Source organism: Bufo gargarizans, chromosome 4 (assembly GCF_014858855.1).
Source record: "Bufo gargarizans isolate SCDJY-AF-19 chromosome 4, ASM1485885v1, whole genome shotgun sequence".
NCBI classification, from domain to species: domain Eukaryota; kingdom Metazoa; phylum Chordata; class Amphibia; order Anura; family Bufonidae; genus Bufo; species Bufo gargarizans.
The window spans coordinates 1,710,365-1,729,844 of record NC_058083.1 but is presented as its reverse complement, the minus strand read 5'-3'; positions in this window follow the sequence as shown (position 1 = coordinate 1,729,844).

Below are 19,480 nucleotides of genomic sequence, written 5' to 3'. Positions count from 1 at the left end.
GGGAGGTGGCAGCAGCAAGAGGAGACCACAGAGTATCCCAGTGACATAGTGGTTAGGCGGCAGCAGCACAAGGAAACCACAGAGTGGCCCACTGACAGAGTAGAGAGGTGTCAGCAGCATGGGGAGACCACAGAGGGGCCCAGTGACATAGTGTTGAGGTAGCAGCAGCATGAGGAGACCACAGAGTGGTGAGGTGACAGTAGCATGAGGAGACCACATAGTGGAGAAGTGGAAGCAGTATGAGGAGACCACAGAGTATCCAAAACACAGAATGGTGAGGTAGCAGCATAAAAACACACCACAGAGTGGTCCAATGACAGTGTGTTGAGGTGGCAGCAGCATGAGGAGACCACAGGGTGGCCCAATGACATAATGGTGAGGTGGCAGTAGCATGAGTAGACCACATATTGGCCCAGTGACATAGAGTTAAGGTGGCAGCAGCATGAGGAAACCGCAGAGTATCCTAGTGACAGAGTGGTGAGGTGGCAGCAGCATGAGGAGACCACAGAGTGGCCCGGTGACATAGTAGTGAGGTGGCAGCAGCATGCAGAGACCATAGAGTGGCCTAGTGACAGTGTTGAGGTGTCAGCAGCATGATGAGACGACAGAGGGGACCAGTGACAAAGTGTTGAGGTGGCAGCAGCATGAGACCACAGAGTGGCCCAATTACAGAGTGTTGAGGTGGCAGCAACATGAGGAGACCACATAATGTTCCAGTGACATAATGGGGAGGTGGCAAAAGCATGAGGAGAAAACTGAGTGGCCCAGTGACATAGTGGTGACATGGCAGCAGCATAAGGGGACCACAGAGTGGTCCAATGACAGTGTGTTGAGGTGACAGCAGCATAAGGAGACCACAGAGTGTCCCAGTGACATAGTGGTGAGGTGGCAGCAGCATGAGGAGAACACAGAGTGGCCCAATGACAGTGTGTTGAGGTGGCAGCAGCATGAGGAGGCCACAGGTTGGCCCAGTGACAGAGTGGTGAGGTGTAAGCAGCATGAGGAGACCACAGAGTAAACCAGTGACATAGTGGTGAGGTTGCAGAAGGTTGAGGAGACCACATAGTGGGCCAAAAACATAGTGGTGAGGTGCCAGAAGAATGAGGAGACCACATATTGGGCCAGTGACATAGTGGTGAGGTGGAAGTAGCATGCAGAGACTATAGAGTGGCCTAGTGACAGAGAGTTGAGGTGGCAGTAGCATGACAAGACCAGAGAGTGGCCCAGTGACATTTTGTTGGGGTGGCAGCAGCATGAGGAGACCATAGAGTGCCCCAGTGTCAGAGTGTTAAGGTAGCAGCAGCACGAGGAGACCACAGAGTGGTGATGTCACAGCAGCATAAGACCACAGAGTGCTGAGGTGGCAGCAGCATGAGGAGACCAACAAGTATCTTAGTGACATAGTGGTGAGATAGCAGCATGAGGAGACCACAGAGTGGCAGAATGACAGAATGTTGAGGTGGCAGCAACATGAGGAGACCACAGAGGGCCCCAGTGACATAGTGGGGAAGTGGCAAAAGCATAAGGAGACCACAGAGTGGGCCAGTGATATAGTAGTGAGCTGGCAGCAGCATGAAGAGACCACAGAGTGGCCCACTGACAGAGTATTAAGGTGGCAGCAGCATGAGGAGGCCACAGAGTGGTGATGTGGCAGCAGCATGAGGATACCAAAAAGTGGCCCAGTGACATATTGGTGAGGTGTCAGCAGCATGAGGAGACCACAGAGTGGCTTAGTGACATAGTGGGTAGGTGTCATCAGCCTGAGGAGACCACAGAGTGGCCTAGTGACAGAGTGTTAAGGTAGCAGCAGCATGAGGAGACCACAGAGTGATGACTTGACAGCAGCAAGAGGAGACCACAGAGTGATGACTTGACAGCAGCATAATGAAAACAATAAAGAATCTTAGTGACAGAGGTACAGTTTTATCTCCGGCCCAAAAAAACGGAAGACTTGCCTGAATGCCGGATCCAGCATTTTTTTCTATAGGAATGTATTAGTGCTGGATCCTGCATTCAAAATGCCGGATCTGTCCTTCCTGGAAAGGGAGAGGGGGGTATGGATCCAGAGAGGAGTACACTGGAGCCAGAGGCCTGAGGAATCACTCAAATGTAACAACTGCCCACAACATCATTTTCAGAGATAATCAGTTAAAGATCAACAAGAGGATCAAATATTCCCTTTTCCTGCCCCCTATGCCGCAGGAGAGGGGGACCAGCAGACTCCCTGAACATGCAAAACACGCCCTGAGGGGACTCCTTAGGAGAGCGTGTGTCCATCCCAGACATCGCGGCAGGATACTTTTGCCCTCTCGGTTCCCCGATGGGTCAGCAGGAGAGGCAGGTGAGGAGCCCCAGACTTCTCAGGTCAGGAGCATCCATGCATGTCGGACGTGACGTCACCGCATATGCACCACAGGTGCCGGGAGCGCAATCCTGCTGAAGCCTCAATAGGCCAGGAGGGAGCCATTGCCCTGGGAGCAGGCCCCATAATGACCGGAGCGAGTATACCCATAACACCCCTGCCCAGCGTTAGTACTGGGACCACAGGAGGGCAGGGGAACCCCATGGCAGGATGCCAGCGATTTTATCAGGTAAAAAAATAAAATAAAAAATCATTGTAGTTCTCAGCTTCAGCTCCCTGCATACAGGGAGATCTTTCTCTGGTGTTGGTGTTCACTGGTGTTGGTAGTGGGAGGGGGGTATTTAACCTTTCTCTGTTCCTGCCCCTACAGAGGACAGAGGTCAGGGGTCAATCTCCTTGTATGCTGTCGTGATGATGATTCTATGGAAAATGAGCCCCTAAGTTTTAATTTCTTTTTTCAGTATTTAAACATAAAAAAACTATACATATTTGGTATTGTTGTAATTCTACTGACCCAGAGAATGAAGGACACAGGTCAGCTTTGCCACATAGGGAATGCCGTAGGGACAAAACCTGTAAAACTCTGGAGGAATTGCATTTTTTTTTTCCAATTCCACCCCATTTGGATTTTTTTCCCTGTTTCCCACTACATTGTATGCCATATTAAATGGTGGACATTTTTGGGGATGTATTTTGTGCTGCTGGCAGTATGTTTTGATAGACGGTGGTGTTTGTCTTTGGTGGGGTGGTATAATGTGCCATAATATGGTATTGCTGGCCCTGCCTTAAATCAATTTGGACCCACCTACAAAATTAGGCCACTTTTAGCATTTTTTCCAGGGCCACTTTAAGTTCCCAGTCTGCCCCTGCCTAAGAGTTAATGTTCTGCCTCCAGCAGAGGGAGATTCGTTCAGTTCACATTTATCTCATTTCTAATTCATTCTGCTGCTATTTCTGTATTCCTGTAGTTATTAGTTAGGTAACAGCACCATCTAGCGGTGGTAAAAATGCATTGCACCTTGTTTCTTGTTAATAAAGTTTATTGCTTTGTGGGAGGTGCTAGGCATTGTGGGTAGTGCAAGGCATCCTGGGAAGGAGAAGTCCTAGTCTTCAGTTTACATACAGACTACAGGACATCAGCAGAGCTGTTCCATGCAGTTCTCTTTCTTAAACTCCACCATCTTTGTGCATGTATATCTGGTGAGTGACATCCTCCTTTGTTTCAGGGACAGTATGTTATGCAGAGCTGTTTAGCATTTGTAACCAGGATCCTGATCAGTCAGAAAAATACCTGATCAGTCAGAAAAATGCATTGAAGTGCCGTATCTGTCTTTCCGGTGTCATCCGTCAAAACGGATTTGTCATTTATTTTTTTCACCTTGTTTCGGTCTGCGCAGGAAGGACAGATCCGGCATTTTGACACACGCTCTCCTAACTAGTCCCCTCAGGGCGTGTTTTGCATGTTCAGGGAGTCTGCTGGTCCCCCTCTCCTGCGGCATAGGGGGCAGGAAAAGGGAATATTTGATCCTCCTGTTGATCTTTAACTGATTATCTCTGAAAATGATGTTGTGGGCAGTTGTTACATTTGAGTGATTCCTCAGGCCTCTGGCTCCAGTGTACTCCTCTCTGGATCCATACCCCCCTCTCCCTTTCCTCTGACCGTCCTTTTATAGCAACCTTCTCCTTCTTTCAGGTGTCCAAGGAGACTCAAAAAAAGGTCAAGAGATCCCTCAAACAACAAACTTCCAGACAATTATCCCAAAAATGTTTGCAAAAATTGTATATCAAACATGATACTTGACAAAGCACCCTCTCTGAAAGAGGAACTTAAATCTATGATACAGGATGAAATTCAATCATCTCTGGTCTATGTATCTGCTAATCCCTCTGATTTACCGCAACCCAAAAGGAAGCGTGCCAGGTCTCCTTCCGCTTCTGACTCAGAGGCTATAGCGGATGAGAGTGTCCATTCGGCGAAGTCATGGGAAGAAGGGGAAAGAGTCTCCAATTCGGAATCTGTGGACAGTGGCCGCAGATTCTATTTTTCTATGGAAGATATGTCCGACCTACTTCCACACCCAATGGGTGTGGAAGAAGTACAACGCACCCACTCCATACAGGAACAAATGTTTAGAGGGTTAAAAGTAAAAAAAAAACATGTGTGTTTCCCATAAACAAGAGCCTTAAGGACATGGTTTTAGAGGAATGTGCAGAACCTGAAAGACGCCTGGCAGTCTCTACTTCCTTTAAAAACAGTTTACTATTTGATCCCAAAGAGTCCAAGATCTTTAATGAGATTCCCCAAATAGATGTTCAGGTTGCCAAGGTGAACAAGAAGGCATCCCTCCCATTTGAGGATGCCTCCCAGCTCAAGGATTCCATGGATCGTAAAGCCGACAGCCTCCTCAGGAAATCTTGGGAGGCTGCTATGTTTAATATTAAGACTAACATTTGCAGCTACTTCCGTCGCTAGATACATGTTTCTTTGGCTGGGAGAATTAGAAGATCATATAAAGAATAAAACGTCCAAAGAAGAAATCCTCAATCCTCTCTCTCTTAAAATCCGCTACTGCCTTCCTGGTGGACGCCTCGGCTGAATCGGTCCGATTCTCCACCAGAGATGCAGCGCTTTCCAACTTGACCAGACGGGCACTTTGGTTGAAGTGCTGGTCCGGGGAAAAGGCTTCAAAATGAAAACTTTGCTCAATAGCTTTTTTCGGCGAGTATGTTTTCGGCCCAGTCCTGGACAAAATTTTTGAAAAAGCCGCTGTTAAAAAGAAAGGGTTTCCCGAAGATCGTGCCTTGAGGCGCTCTTCCTCCGGTCAAGAGAAAAGCTACAGGGGGAAGGGGAAGTCGGGGCGCTGGGGAAGAGTGAAAGGTCAATCCTCTTCCCACCAGAAACTGTCTGACAAACAATGACACTGGAGTGGGGGGGGGGGGACTCTCAAGTTTCCTGGCGGAGTGGGAATCTATTTCCCAAAATCCCTGGGTCTCCAGAATCCCTTAGATCTACGATACCACTCCTAAGCAAAGACGTCTTCATGTGTACAATAGACCTGAGAGACGCCTAGTACCATATTCCTATTCATGTCGACTCCCAGAGTTTTCTCCGGTTCGCAATCCAAGACGTAACGGGAAAAATTAATCATTATTAGTTCAAAGCCCTCCCCTTCGGGATCTCATCGGCCCCGAGGATTTTTACCAAAGTGGTGGTAGAGATGGTTGCTTTCGTCAGGAGAAAGGGACTTATGGTGGAACCCTACTTGGATGACTTTCTCCTGATCAGCAAAGATCTCTATCAGATCAACTCGGTTCTGAAATATTTTCTCTCCATCTTTTTGTATAATCTCTTTTTATTGTTTCAATAGTTTTAGATATAAATAAAACAATGACTTATGACAATTTAGATATACAGCATGTGAAATTATATAATAGCGTTGCATGACATAAGACAAAGCTGTACAGGTCCTTCTAAAAAAATTAGCATATTGTGATAAAGTTCATTATTTTCTGTAATGTACTGATAAACATTAGACTTTCATATATTTTAGATTCATTACACACCAACTGAAGTAGTTCAAGCCTTTTATTGTTTTAATATTGATGATTTTGGCATACAACTCATGAAAACCCAAATTTCCTATCTAAAAAAATTAGCATATTTCATCCGACCAATAAAAGAAAAGTGTTTTTAATACAAAAAAGTCAACCTTCAAATAATTCTGTTCAGTTATGCACTCAATACTTGGTCGGGAATCCTTTTGCAGAAATGACTGCTTCAATGCGGCGTGGCATGGAGGCAATCAGCCTGTGGTACTGCTGAGGTGTTATGGAGGCCCAGGATGCTTCGATAGCGGCCTTAAGCTCATCCAGAGTGTTGGGTCTTGCGTCTCTCAACTTTCTCTTCCCAATATCCCACAGATTCTCTATGGGGTTCAGGTCAGGAGAGTTGGCCAGCCAATTGAGCACAGTAATACCATGGTCAGTAAACCATTTACCAGTGGTTTTGGCACTGTGAGCAGGTGCCAGGTCGTGCTGAAAAATGAAATCTTCATCTCCATAAAGCTTTTCAGCAGATGGAAGCATGGAGTGCTCCAAAATCTCCTGATAGCTAGCTGCATTGACCCTGCCCTTGATAAAACACAGTGGACCAACACCAGCATCTGACATGGCACCCCAGACCATCACTGACTGTGGGTACTTGACACTGGACTTAAGGCATTTTGGCATTTCCCTCTCCCCAGTCTTCCTCCAGACTCTGGCACCTTGATTTCCAAATGACATGCAAAATTTGCTTTCATCCGAAAAAAGTACTTTGGACCACTGAGCAACAGTCCAGTGCTGCTTCTCTGTAGCCCAGGTCAGGCGCTTCTGACGCTGTTTCTGGTTCAAAAGTGGCTTGACCTGGGGAATGCGGCACCTGTAGCCCATTTCCTGCACACGCCTGTACACGGTGGCTCTGGATGTTTCTACTCCAGACTCAGTCCACTGCTTCCGCAGGTCCCCCAAGGTCTGGAATCGGTCCTTCTCCACAATCTTCCTCAGGGTCCGGTCACCTCTTCTTGTTGTGCAGTGTTTTCTGCCACATTTTTTCCTTCCCACAAACTTCCCACTGAGGTGCCTTGATACCGCACTCTGGGAACAGCCTATTCGTTCAGAAATTTATTTCTGTGTCTTACCCTCTTGCTTGAGGGTGTCAATGATGGCCTTCTGGACAGCAGTCAGGTCGGCAGTCTTACCCATGATTGCGGTTTTGAGTAATGAACCAGGCTGGGAGTTTTTAAAAGCCTCAGGAATCTTTTGCAGGTGTTTAGAGTTAACTAGTTGATTCAGATGATTAGGTTAATAGCTTGTTTAGAGAACCTTTTCATGATATGCTAATTTTTTTAGATAGGAATTTGGGGTTTTCATGAGCTGTATGCCAAAATCATCAATATTAAAACAATAAAAGGCTTGAACTACTTCAGTTGGTGTGTAATGAATCTAAAATATATGAAAGTCTAATGTTTATCAGTACATTACAGAAAAAAAATGAACTTTATCACAATATGCTAATTTTTTTAGAAGGACCTGTATATGTACATAAACACATTTCAATTAGAATGCACAATGAGTACAAAAAGTACAAAATAAACAACATGGGTGTAAAGAAAGAAAATAAACTAGGCTCATGAGCGGCAGGAGAATCATATACCCCCTAGGGGGTGATTTGCTAAATATAAGAAGGCATATGTTATTATGCAAGTATAAATATGAGTATGTCTTTCCCATAAACGTTGGTAATGAACGGGGTCAACCTCAATATTCCGAGGATGAGAAGTGTGTTCTGTTTCTTGTTGTGAACACAAGCACTTTTAAAAGGTCTTATACTACAACCTGATCCAGAACATCTGAGTCTCTCACTGCTTGGGCCTCTTTCCAGGGTTGCCACACCTCAAGATATTTATGTCTATTGCCATGAATCCAACCCAACAATTCATCCATTCTATGAAGCTGATGCATTTTATTAAACCACATTTTTATATTTGGAGGAGTGGTATCTTTCCACTTAGTGGGAATGAGTAATTTTGCAGTTGCTATCATATGTGTGGGAAGGTTTTCTTTAGAAGGCTGGAAATTGGGAGTTGGGATCCAAAGAAATATCAGCTCGGGAGTAAGTTTGATAGAAGTGGAGCATATTGAGTTAATGGAGTCCTCTACATCTTTCCAATATTGTGCTAATAGAGGGCAAGACCACCAGATGTGGAGCATGGAGCCCACATCTGAATGACATCTCCAGCATTGATCAGTGGGAGAGACCCCCTATAGAAGCTAGGTAAACTGGTGTCTTGTACCATCTAGTAATAATTTTATAGGAGTTTTCCTGATATCGAATGCAGGTAGAAAAACCTTTTGCACGGGAGAGGATATAGGAAGATTCAATGTCAGAGAAACAGCTCCCTAATTCTCTTTCCCAGTGACATAAATAGTATGGTTTAGAGACACTAGTTATATTCAGTAAATTGTTATAAGTAACTGATAATGATTTTTTCAGTGCCGAAGGAAGGATTGTAAGGTTTTCCAACCATGTGGGATCTAGGAATGTAGAGTCAGAAGCTTTTTTGTATTTCTTACATATGTTATTATAATCCCACACTTGTATCTGGGTTGAATGTTTTCCAAGGGTAGTATTGGTAGTGATTGGTTTCTGTCATTTCGCCTATTTTTGTTCCTCCCAAAGAGTGCCACCAACTTTTATCTCCCCCTCCCATCTTATTAAAGAGGTAAGGCAGCACACTAAGTGGGACCATTTTGGACACTTTACTTCCCTTTTGAGGAGAGGGTGGGGAGTTGCGATAGTTATTGAGCATACTTTTAGTAAGGATGCACATCTTAGGGCAGAGAGAGAGCAGGGCTTTCTATGTCTAGATAGGGTGCCTCTAATTTGTTGTTTGCTAAGAGTACCCATCTGGATAGCTGGATAGCTTTATTATATAATGAAATATCAGGCAGCAAAATACCCCCTTTATTCTTCCTTTGGAAAAGAAGTGAGTAGGCTATTCTAGGTCTTCTGTTTATCCATAAAAGGGATGTGAATAAGCTCTTAATTTGGGCAAAAGTAGGAAGACGGTAGATGTATCGGGATAGCTTGTAGAATGTATAGAAGTTGGGGTAAAACAAAATAGGTTTTATTCTACCAAACCATGACATGTAAGATACCCTTAAAGAAGACATAAATGATCTAATCTTAGAAAGTAATGGGGTGCAGTTAAATTTAAACAGTAGGTTCAGATCAGCAGGAACATGAACACCCATAAACGTAATTGCATTTGTGGGCCATTTAAAAGGAGAAGAATGTTTGAGTGGAGCTAAAATGGTGGATGAAATGTTAATCGGAAGGGCCTCTGATTTAGAAAAATGAATTGTGAAATTAGAGATCATACCGTACTGGCTAAATATGGACATGATAATGGGGAGGGCTTCAGTCGGGTTGGATATTATAATTAAGAGGTCATCAGCAAACGCCGCAGACCTATGATGATATTGACCAAGGGGAATACTTTGTATTTTGTTCGATTGTCTGATTTTTAGAAGGAGCATCTCTAGACATAAGATGAAAAGGGAAGGGGAAAGGGGACAACCTTGCCTAGTCCCATTTCTGATGGAGAAGGCATCGGACAGGGCACCATTTACCAACACTTGCGCCGTAGGACAGGAATATAGTGAAAAAATGGCTGTAACAAAAACAGAGGGAAAACCAAATTTCATTAATGTAGCTTTCATAAAGTCCCAGTTGACCCTTTTGAATGCCTTCTCTGCATCAGTACCCAAAAGTAACATGGGTGTATTGTTTACTTGGGCATTATGGATCAGGTGTATTAGTCTCCATATATTGTGCTTCCCCTCCCTTCCAGGGACAAACCCTACTTGTTCAGGGTCAATAAGTTTGTTTAATAGGGGGGATATTCCATATACCACCATTTTAAGTCACAGTTGAGTAAAGAGATGGGTCTATAGCTCCCACAATCCTCAGGGTCTTTCCCTTCCTTGTGTAGAATTGTTATATGAGCCCTCAAGGCCTGGGGAGCCAAAGACGATCCTCCCAACAGCGCGTTGCAGAGGTCAGTAAAATAAGGAAGTAAAAACTGTTTGAATTTCTTATAGTAGATAATTGGGAGTCCATCAGGACCAGGACTCTTCCCTATAGGGATGGAAATGAGGAGTTTTTCCACTTCAGATATAGAAAAAGGTTTAAGGAGTTGCTATCGTTCCTCACCAGATAGTGTGGGAGATTTAATTGAGGTTAAGAATAGAGTTGAGCGAACACCTGGATGTTCGGGTTCGAGAAGTTCGGCCGAACATCCCGGAAATGTTCGGGTTCGGGATCCGAACCCGATCCGAACTTCGTCCCGAACCCGAACCCCATTGAAGTCAATGGGGACCCGAACTTTTCGGCACTAAAAAGGCTGTAAAACAGCCCAGGAAAGAGCTAGAGGGCTGCAAAAGGCAGCAACATGTAGGTAAATCCCCTGCAAACAAATGTGGATAGGGAAATGAATTAAAATAAAAATTAAATAAATAAAAATTAACCAAAATCAATTGGAGAGAGGTTCCATAGCAGAGAATCTGGCTTCCCGTCACCCACCACTGGAACAGTCCATTCTCAGATATTTAGGCCCCGGCACCCAGGCAGAGGAGAGAGGTCCCGTAACAGAGAATCTGTCTTCATGTCAGCAGAGAATTAGTCTGCATGTCATAGCAGAGAATGAGGCTTCACGTCAGCCACCACTGCAACAGTCCATTGGCATATATTTAGGCCCAGCACCCAGGCAGAGGAGGGAGGTCCCGTAACAGAGAATCTGTCTTCATGTCAGCAGAGAATTAGTCTGCATGTCATAGCAGAGAATGAGGCTTCACGTCAGCCACCACTGCAACAGTCCATTGGCATATATTTAGGCCCAGCACACACACAGGCAGAGGAGAGAGGTCCCGTAACAGAGAATCTGGCTTCATGTCAGCAGAGAATCAGTCTGCATGTCATAGCAGAGAATGAGGCTTCACGTCAGCCACCACTGCAACAGTCCATTGGCATATATTTAGGCCCAGCACACACACAGGCAGAGGAGAGAGGTCCCGTAACAGAGAATCTGGCTTCATGTCAGCAGAGAATCAGTCTGCATGTCATAGCAGAGAATGAGGCTTCACGTCAGCCACCACTGCAACAGTCCATTGGCATATATTTAGGCCCAGCACCCAGGCAGAGGAGGGAGGTCCCGTAACAGAGAATCTGTCTTCATGTCAGCAGAGAATTAGTCTGCATGTCATAGCAGAGAATGAGGCTTCACGTCAGCCACCACTGCAACAGTCCATTGGCATATATTTAGGCCCAGCACACACACAGGCAGAGGAGAGAGGTCCCGTAACAGAGAATCTGGCTTCATGTCAGCAGAGAATCAGTCTGCATGTCATAGCAGAGAATGAGGCTTCACGTCAGCCACCACTGCAACAGTCCATTGGCATATATTTAGGCCCAGCACCCAGGCAGAGGAGAGAGGTCCCGTAACAGACAATCTGGCTTCATGTCAGCAGAGAATCAGTCTTCATATCATAGCAGAGAATCAGGCTTCACGTCACCCACCACTGTAAGAGTCAATTTTCATAAATTTAGGCCCAGAACCCAGGCAGAGGAGAAAGGTCCCGTAACAGACAATCTGGCTTCATGTCAGCAGAGAATCAGTCTTCATATCATAGCAGAGAATCAGGCTTCACGTCACCCACCACTGTAAGAGTCAATTTTCATAAATTTAGGCCCAGAACCCAGGCAGAGGAGAAAGGTCCCGTAACAGACAATCTGGCTTCATGTCAGCAGAGAATCAGTCTTCATATCATAGCAGAGAATCAGGCTTCACGTCACCCACCACTGTAAGAGTCAATTTTCATAAATTTAGGCCCAGAACCCAGGCAGAGGAGAAAGGTCCCGTAACAGACAATCTGGCTTCATGTCAGCAGAGAATCAGTCTTCATATCATAGCAGAGAATCAGGCTTCACGTCACCCACCACTGTAAGAGTCAATTTTCATAAATTTAGGCCCAGAACCCAGGCAGAGGAGAAAGGTCCCGTAACAGACAATCTGGCTTCATGTCAGCAGAGAATCAGTCTTCATATCATAGCAGAGAATCAGGCTTCACGTCACCCACCACTGTAAGAGTCAATTTTCATAAATTTAGGCCCAGAACCCAGGCAGAGGAGAAAGGTCCCGTAACAGACAATCTGGCTTCATGTCAGCAGAGAATCAGTCTTCATATCATAGCAGAGAATCAGGCTTCACGTCACCCACCACTGTAAGAGTCAATTTTCATAAATTTAGGCCCAGAACCCAGGTAGAGGAGAAAGGTCCCGTAACAGACAATCTGGCTTCATGACAGCAGAGAATCAGTCTGCATGTCATAGCAGAGAATCAGGCTTCACGTCAGCCACCACTGCAACAGTCCATTGTCATAAATTTAGGCCCAGCACCCAGGCAGAGGAGAGAGGTCCCGTAACAGACAATCTGGCTTCATGTCAGCAGAGAATTAGTCTGCATGTCATAGCAGAGAATCAGGCTTCATGTCAGCCACCACTGCAACAGTCCATTGGCATATATTTAGGCCTAGCACACAGGCAGAGGAGAGGTTCATTCAACTTTGGGTAGCATCGCAATATAATGGTAAAATGAAAATAAAAATAGGATTGAATGAGGAAGTGCCCTGGAGTCCAATAATATATGGTTATGGGGAGGTAGTTAATGTCTAATCTGGACAAGGGACGGACAGGTCCTGTGGGATCCATGCCTGGTTCATTTTTATGAACGTCAGCTTGTCCACATTGGCTGTAGACAGGCGGCTGCGTTTGTCTGTAATGACGCCCCCTGCCGTGCTGAATACACGTTCAGACAAAACGCTGGCTGCCGGGCAGGCCAGCACCTCCGAGGCATAAAAGGCTAGCTCTGGCCACGTGGACAATTTAGAGACCCAGAAGTTGAATGGGGCCGAACCATCAGTCAGTACGTGGAGGGGTGTGCACACGTACTGTTCCACCATGTTAGTAAAATGTTGCCTCCTGCTAACACGTTGCGTATCAGGTGGTGGTGCAGTTAGCTGTGGCGTGTTGACAAAAGTTTTCCACATCTCTGCCATGCTAACCCTGCCCTCAGAGGAGCTGGCCGTGACACAGCTGCCTTGGCGACCTCTTGCTCCTCCTCTGCCTTGGCCTTGGGCTTCCACTTGTTCCCCTGTGACATTTGGGAATGCTCTCAGTAGCGCGTCTACCAACGTGCGCTTGTACTCGCGCATCTTCCTATCACGCTCCAGTGCAGGAAGTAAGGTGGGCACATTGTCTTTGTAGCGTGGATCCAGCAGGGTGGCAACCCAGTAGTCCGCACAGGTTAAAATGTGGGCAACTCTGCTGTCGTTGCGCAGGCACTGCAGCATGTAGTCGCTCATGTGTGCCAGGCTGCCCAGGGGTAAGGACAAGCTGTCCTCTGTGGGAGGCGTATCGTCATCGTCCTGCCTTTCCCCCCAGCCACGCACCAGTGATGGACCCGAGCTGCGTTGGGTGCCACCCCGCTGTGACCATGCTTCATCCTCATCCTCCTCCACCTCCTCCTCATCCTCGTCCTCCTCGTCCTCCAGTAGTGGGCCCTGGCTGGCCACATTTGTACCTGGCCTCTGCTGTTGCAAAAAACCTCCCTCTGAGTCACTTCGAAGAGACTGGCCTGAAAGTGCTAAAAATGACCCCTCTTCCTCATCCTCCTCCTCCTCCTCCTGGGCCACCTCCTGTTCCATCATCGCCCTAAGTGTTTTCTCAAGGAGACATAGAAGTGGTATTGTAACGCTGATAACGGTGTCATCGCCACTGGCCATGTTGGTGGAGTACTCGAAACAGCGCAACAGGGCACACAGGTCTCGCATGGAGGCCCAGTCATTGGTGGTGAAGTGGTGCTGTTCTGTAGTGCGACTGACCCGTGCGTGCTGCAGCTGAAACTCCACTATGGCCTGCTGCTGCTCGCACAGTCTGTCCAGCATGTGCAAGGTGGAGTTCCACCTGGTGGGCACGTCGCATATGAGGCGGTGAGCGGGAAGGCCGAAGTTACGCTGTAGCGCAGACAGGCGAGCAGCAGCAGGATGTGAACGCCGGAAGCGCGAACAGACGGCCCGCACTTTATGCAGCAGCTCTGACATGTCGGGGTAGTTGTGAATGAACTTCTGCACCACCAAATTCAGCACATGCGCCAAGCAAGGGATGTGCGTCAAATTGGCTAGTCCCAGAGCTGCAACGAGATTTCGCCCATTATCACACACCACCAGGCCGGGCTTGAGGCTCACCGGCAGCAACCACTCGTCGGTCTGTTGTTCTATACCCCGCCACAACTCCTGTGCGGTGTGGGGCCTGTCCCCCAAACATATGAGTTTCAGAATGGCCTGCTGACGTTTACCCCGGGCTGTGCTGAAGTTGGTGGTGAAGGTGTGTGGCTGACTGGATGAGCAGGTGGAAGAAGAGGAGGAGGAAGCCGAGAAGGAGGAGGTGGCAACAGGAGGCAAAGAATGTTGCCCTGCGATCCTTGGCGGCGGAAGGACGTGCGCCAAACAGCTCTCCGCCTGGGGCCCAGCTGCCACTACATTTACCCAGTGTGCAGTTAGGGAGATATAGCGTCCCTGGCCGTGCTTACTGGTCCACGTATCTGTGGTTAGGTGGACCTTGCTACAGATGGCGTTGCGCAGTGCACACTTGATTTTATCGGATACTTGGTTGTGCAGGGAAGGCACGGCTCTCTTGGAGAAGTAGTGCCGGCTGGGAACAACATACTGTGGGACAGCAAGCGACATGAGCTGTTTGAAGCTGTCTGTGTCCACCAGCCTAAATGACAGCATTTCATAGGCCAGTAGTTTAGAAATGCTGGCATTCAGGGCCAGGGATCGAGGGTGGCTAGGTGGGAATTTACGCTTTCTATCAAATGTTTGTGAGATGGAGAGCTGAACGCTGGCGTGTGACATGGTTGAGACGCTTGGTGACGGAGGTGGTGGTGGTGGTGTTGGTGGTACATCCCCTGTTTGCTGGGCGGCAGGTGCCAACGTTCCTCCAGAGGCGGAGGAAGAGGCCGAGGCGGCAGCAGCAGAATAGGCCGAGGCGGCAGCAGCAGAAGAGGTAGCAGGGGGAGCCTGAGTGACTTCCTTGGTTTTAAGGTGTTTACTCCACTGCAGTTCATGCTTTGCATGCAGGTGCCTGGTCATGCAGGTTGTGCTCAGGTTCAGAACGTTAATGCCTCGCTTCAGGCTCTGATGGCACAGCGTGCAAACCACTCGGGTCTTGTCGTCAGCACATTGTTTGAAGAAGTGCCATGCCAGGGAACTCCTTGAAGCTGCCTTTGGGGTGCTCGGTCCCAGATGGCGGCGGTCAGTAGCAGGCGGAGTCTCTTGGCGGCGGGTGTTCTGCTTTTGCCCACTGCTCCCTCTTTTGCTACGCTGTTGGCTCGGTCTCACCACTGCCTCTTCCTCCGAACTGTGAAAGTCAGTGGCACGACCTTCATTCCATGTGGGGTCTAGGACCTCATCGTCCCCTGCATCGTCTTCCACCCAGTCTTGATCCCTGACCTCCTGTTCAGTCTGCACACTGCAGAAAGACGCAGCAGTTGGCACCTGTGTTTCGTCATCATCAGAGACATGCTGAGGTGGTATTCCCATGTCCTCATCATCAGGAAACATAAGTGGTTGTGCGTCAGTGCATTCTATGTCTTTCACCGCTGGGGAAGGGCTAGGTGGATGCCCTTGGGAAACCCTGCCAGCGGAGTCTTCAAACAGCATAAGAGACTGCTGCATAACTTGAGGCTGAGACAGTTTCCCTGGTATGCATGGGGGTGATGTGACAGACTGATGGGGTTGGTTTTCAGGCGCCATCTGTGCGCTTTCTGCAGAAGACTGGGTGGGAGATAATGTGAACGTGCTGGATCCACTGTCGGCCACCCAATTGACTAATGCCTGTACCTGCTCAGGCCTTACCATCCTTAGAACGGCATTGGGCCCCACCATATATCGCTGTAAATTCTGGCGGCTACTGGGACCTGAAGTAGTTGGTACACTAGGACGTGTGGATGTGGCAGAACGGCCACGTCCTCTCCCAGCACCAGAGGGTCCACTAACACCACCACGACCATGTCCACGTCCGCGTCCCTTACTAGATGTTTTTCTCATTGTTATGGTTCACCACAACAACAAATATATTATTTGGCCCAATGTATTGTATTCAAATTCAGCGGGATATAAATTTGAGGCCTAGTATTTAGGCGCTGGGTGACCGGTATGGATTTAGTGACAGAATTAGACTTGGAAATGCACAGAAGCGTGTGTGTGTGAAGTTATTCTGAATGACCCAATGTGCACCTTGAATATTATATACCCTTTTAGGGATAGATTTCAAATAGCTCTGATATAGCAGAAACCACTAAATTATGAAATTGCTAAATTGGGAATTGTACTTCAACCCAGAACAAAAAATGTGCTTTGACGGACACTAAATATCTTGCCCAGCAACAACAGTACAACGGTGGGTAACGAGAGATTTAGAGGGAATTAAATTTGAGGCCTAGTATTTAGGCGCTGGGTCACCGGTATGGATTTAGTGACAGAATTAGACTTGGAAATACACAGTAGCGGGTGTGTGTGAAGTTATTCTGAATGACCCTATGTGCACCTTCAATATTATATACCCTTTTAGGGATAGATTTCAAATAGCTCTGATATAGCAGAAACCACTAAATTATGAAATTGCTAAATTGGGAATTGTACTTCAACCCAGAACAAAAAATGTGCTTTGACGGACACTAAATATCTTGCCCAGCAACAACAGTACAGCGGTGGGTAACGAGAGATTTAGAGGGAATTAAATTTGAGGCCTAGTATTTAGGCGCTGGGTCACCGGTATGGATTTAGTGACAGAATTAGACTTGGAAATGCACAGAAGCGTGTGTGTGAAGTTATTCTGAATGACCCAATGTGCACCTTCAATATTATATACCCTTTTTGGGATAGATTTCAAATAGCTCTGATATAGCAGGAACCACTAAATTATGAAATTGCTAAATTGGGAATTGTACTTCAACCCAGAACAAAAAATGTGCTTTGACGGGCACTAAATAACTTTCCCAGCTACAACAGGACAACGGTAACGAGAGATTTAGAGGGATTTAAATTTGAGGCCTAGTATTTAGGCGCTGGGTGACAGGTATGGGTTTAGTGACAGAATTAGACTTGGAAATACACAGTAGCGGGTGTGTGTGAAGTTATTCTGAATGACCCTATGTGCACCTTCAATATTATATACCCTTTTTGGGATAGATTTCAAATAGCTCTGATATAGCAGAAACCACTAAATTATGAAATTGCTAAATTGGGAATTGTACTTCAACCCAGAACAAAAAATGTGCTTTGACGGACACTAAATATCTTGCCCAGCAACAACAGTACAGCGGTGGGTAACGAGAGATTTAGAGGGAATTAAATTTGAGGCCTAGTATTTAGGCGCTGGGTCACCGGTATGGATTTAGTGACAGAATTAGACTTGGAAATACACAGTAGCGGGTGTGTGTGAAGTTACTCTGAATGACCCTATGTGCACCTTCAATATTATATACCCTTTTTGGGATAGATTTCAAAGAGCTCTGATATAGCAGGAACCACTAAATTATGAAATTGCTAAATTGGGAATTGTATTTCAACCCAGAACAAGAAATGTGCTTGAACGGACACTAAATAACTCGCCCAGCTACAGCACTAGGGACAGATTTAGCTGGATATAAATTTGAGGCCTAGTATTTAGGCGCTGGGTGACCGGTATGGATTTAGTGACAGAATTAGACTGGGATATGGCCAAAAAATGAACAGACTATTGCTGGTTAAATGCACTTGGTGTGACAGCTTCACCCTGATGTAGGCTTTAGCCAAAAAACAACCACACCATTGAGGGTTAAATGCACTTGGTGACAGGCGCAGCTTGCCCCTGATTTTGTATATGGCCAAAAAATGAACAGACTATTGCTGGTTAAATGCACTTGGTGTGACAGCTTCACCCTGATGTAGGCTTTAGCCAAAAAACAACCACACCATTGAGGGTTAAATGCACTTGGTGACAGGCGCAGCTTGCCCCTGATTTTGTATATGGCCAAAAAATGAACAGACTATTGCTGGTTAAATGCACTTGGTGTGACAGCTTCACCCTGATGTAGGCTTTAGCCAAAAAACAACCACACCATTGAGGGTTAAATGCACTTGGTGACAGGCGCAGCTTGCCCCTGATTTTGTATATGGCCAAAAAATGAACAGACTATTGCTGGTTAAATGCACTTGGTGTCACAGCTTCACCCTGATGTAGGCTTTAGCCAAAAAACAACCACACCATTGAGGGTTAAATGCACATGGTCGCAGCTTGTGCTGGCGCACCACAAGACACAAAATGGCCGCCGATCACCCCAGAAAAATGAGACTGACAAACGGTCTGTGCAGCCTAAAAACAGTGAGCAATTGAGGATCAGCAGCTCAATGATCCACAGCTGCAGATCGATCAGTTAATCAAGTCCTTTGGAGGAGTTAATCTGCCTAATCTCGCCCTACTGTCGCAGCCGCAACCTCTCCCTACGCTAATCAGAGCAGAGTGACGGGCGGCGCTATGTGACTCCAGCTTAAATAGAGGCTGGGTCACATGGTGCTCTGGCCAATCACAGCCATGCCAATAGTAGGCATGGCTGTGATGGCCTCTTGGGGCAAGTAGTATGACGCTTGTTGATTGGCTGCTTTGCAGCCTTTCAAAAAGCGCCAAGAAAGCGTCACAAAAGCGCGAAGAAAGCGACGAACACCGAACCCGAACCCGGACTTTTACGAAAATGTCCGGGTTCGGGTCCGTGTCACGGACACCCCAAAATTCGGTACGAACCCGAACTATACAGTTCGAGTTCGCTCATCCCTAGTTAAGAACTATTCTATGAGAGATTCTTATGGTTTTCCTTGTAAGTCGGGGTCCGCAACTGACGAAGGGAGATTATATAGTTTTGTATAGAATGTCTGGAAGGCTTTGGCAATGAGGGGGGTAGAGGAGACTCTTAAGGATGGGCTGGACCGTATTGATGAAACAAAGGTTTTTTTCTCTCCTCTTTTTAATTAAGTGAGTCACCATTTTGTTCCCTTTGTCGCCGTGTTCATATATTTTACTTTTTAGACGCAAGAGAGCTCTAGCTTCCTTAATGTTAAGAAGGTCTTCGACCTTACGTCTAAGTGTGATCAAAGCCTCTTTATGCACATCAGAATGTGCAAATTTGTGCATTTTTTCTTGCGTTTGAATCTGAGAGAGCAACAACATCAACTCCTTTGTGGGTTTTCTTTTTAACATAAGAACCATCAGTTCGCCCCTTATATAGGCCTTATGAGCCTCCCAAAGTATTGGGGTAGAAGTTTCCGGTGTTGTATTAGTTTTGAAGTAATTTTCTAGCTTTTCTCCTAATGCCTTTAGGTGTGTCTGCATTTCAAGAAGTGTGGTATTCCATGACCAAGCTTTATGTGGGAGACATTGGAGAGAGAGTGACATCATGACGGGGGCATGATATCCAATATCTG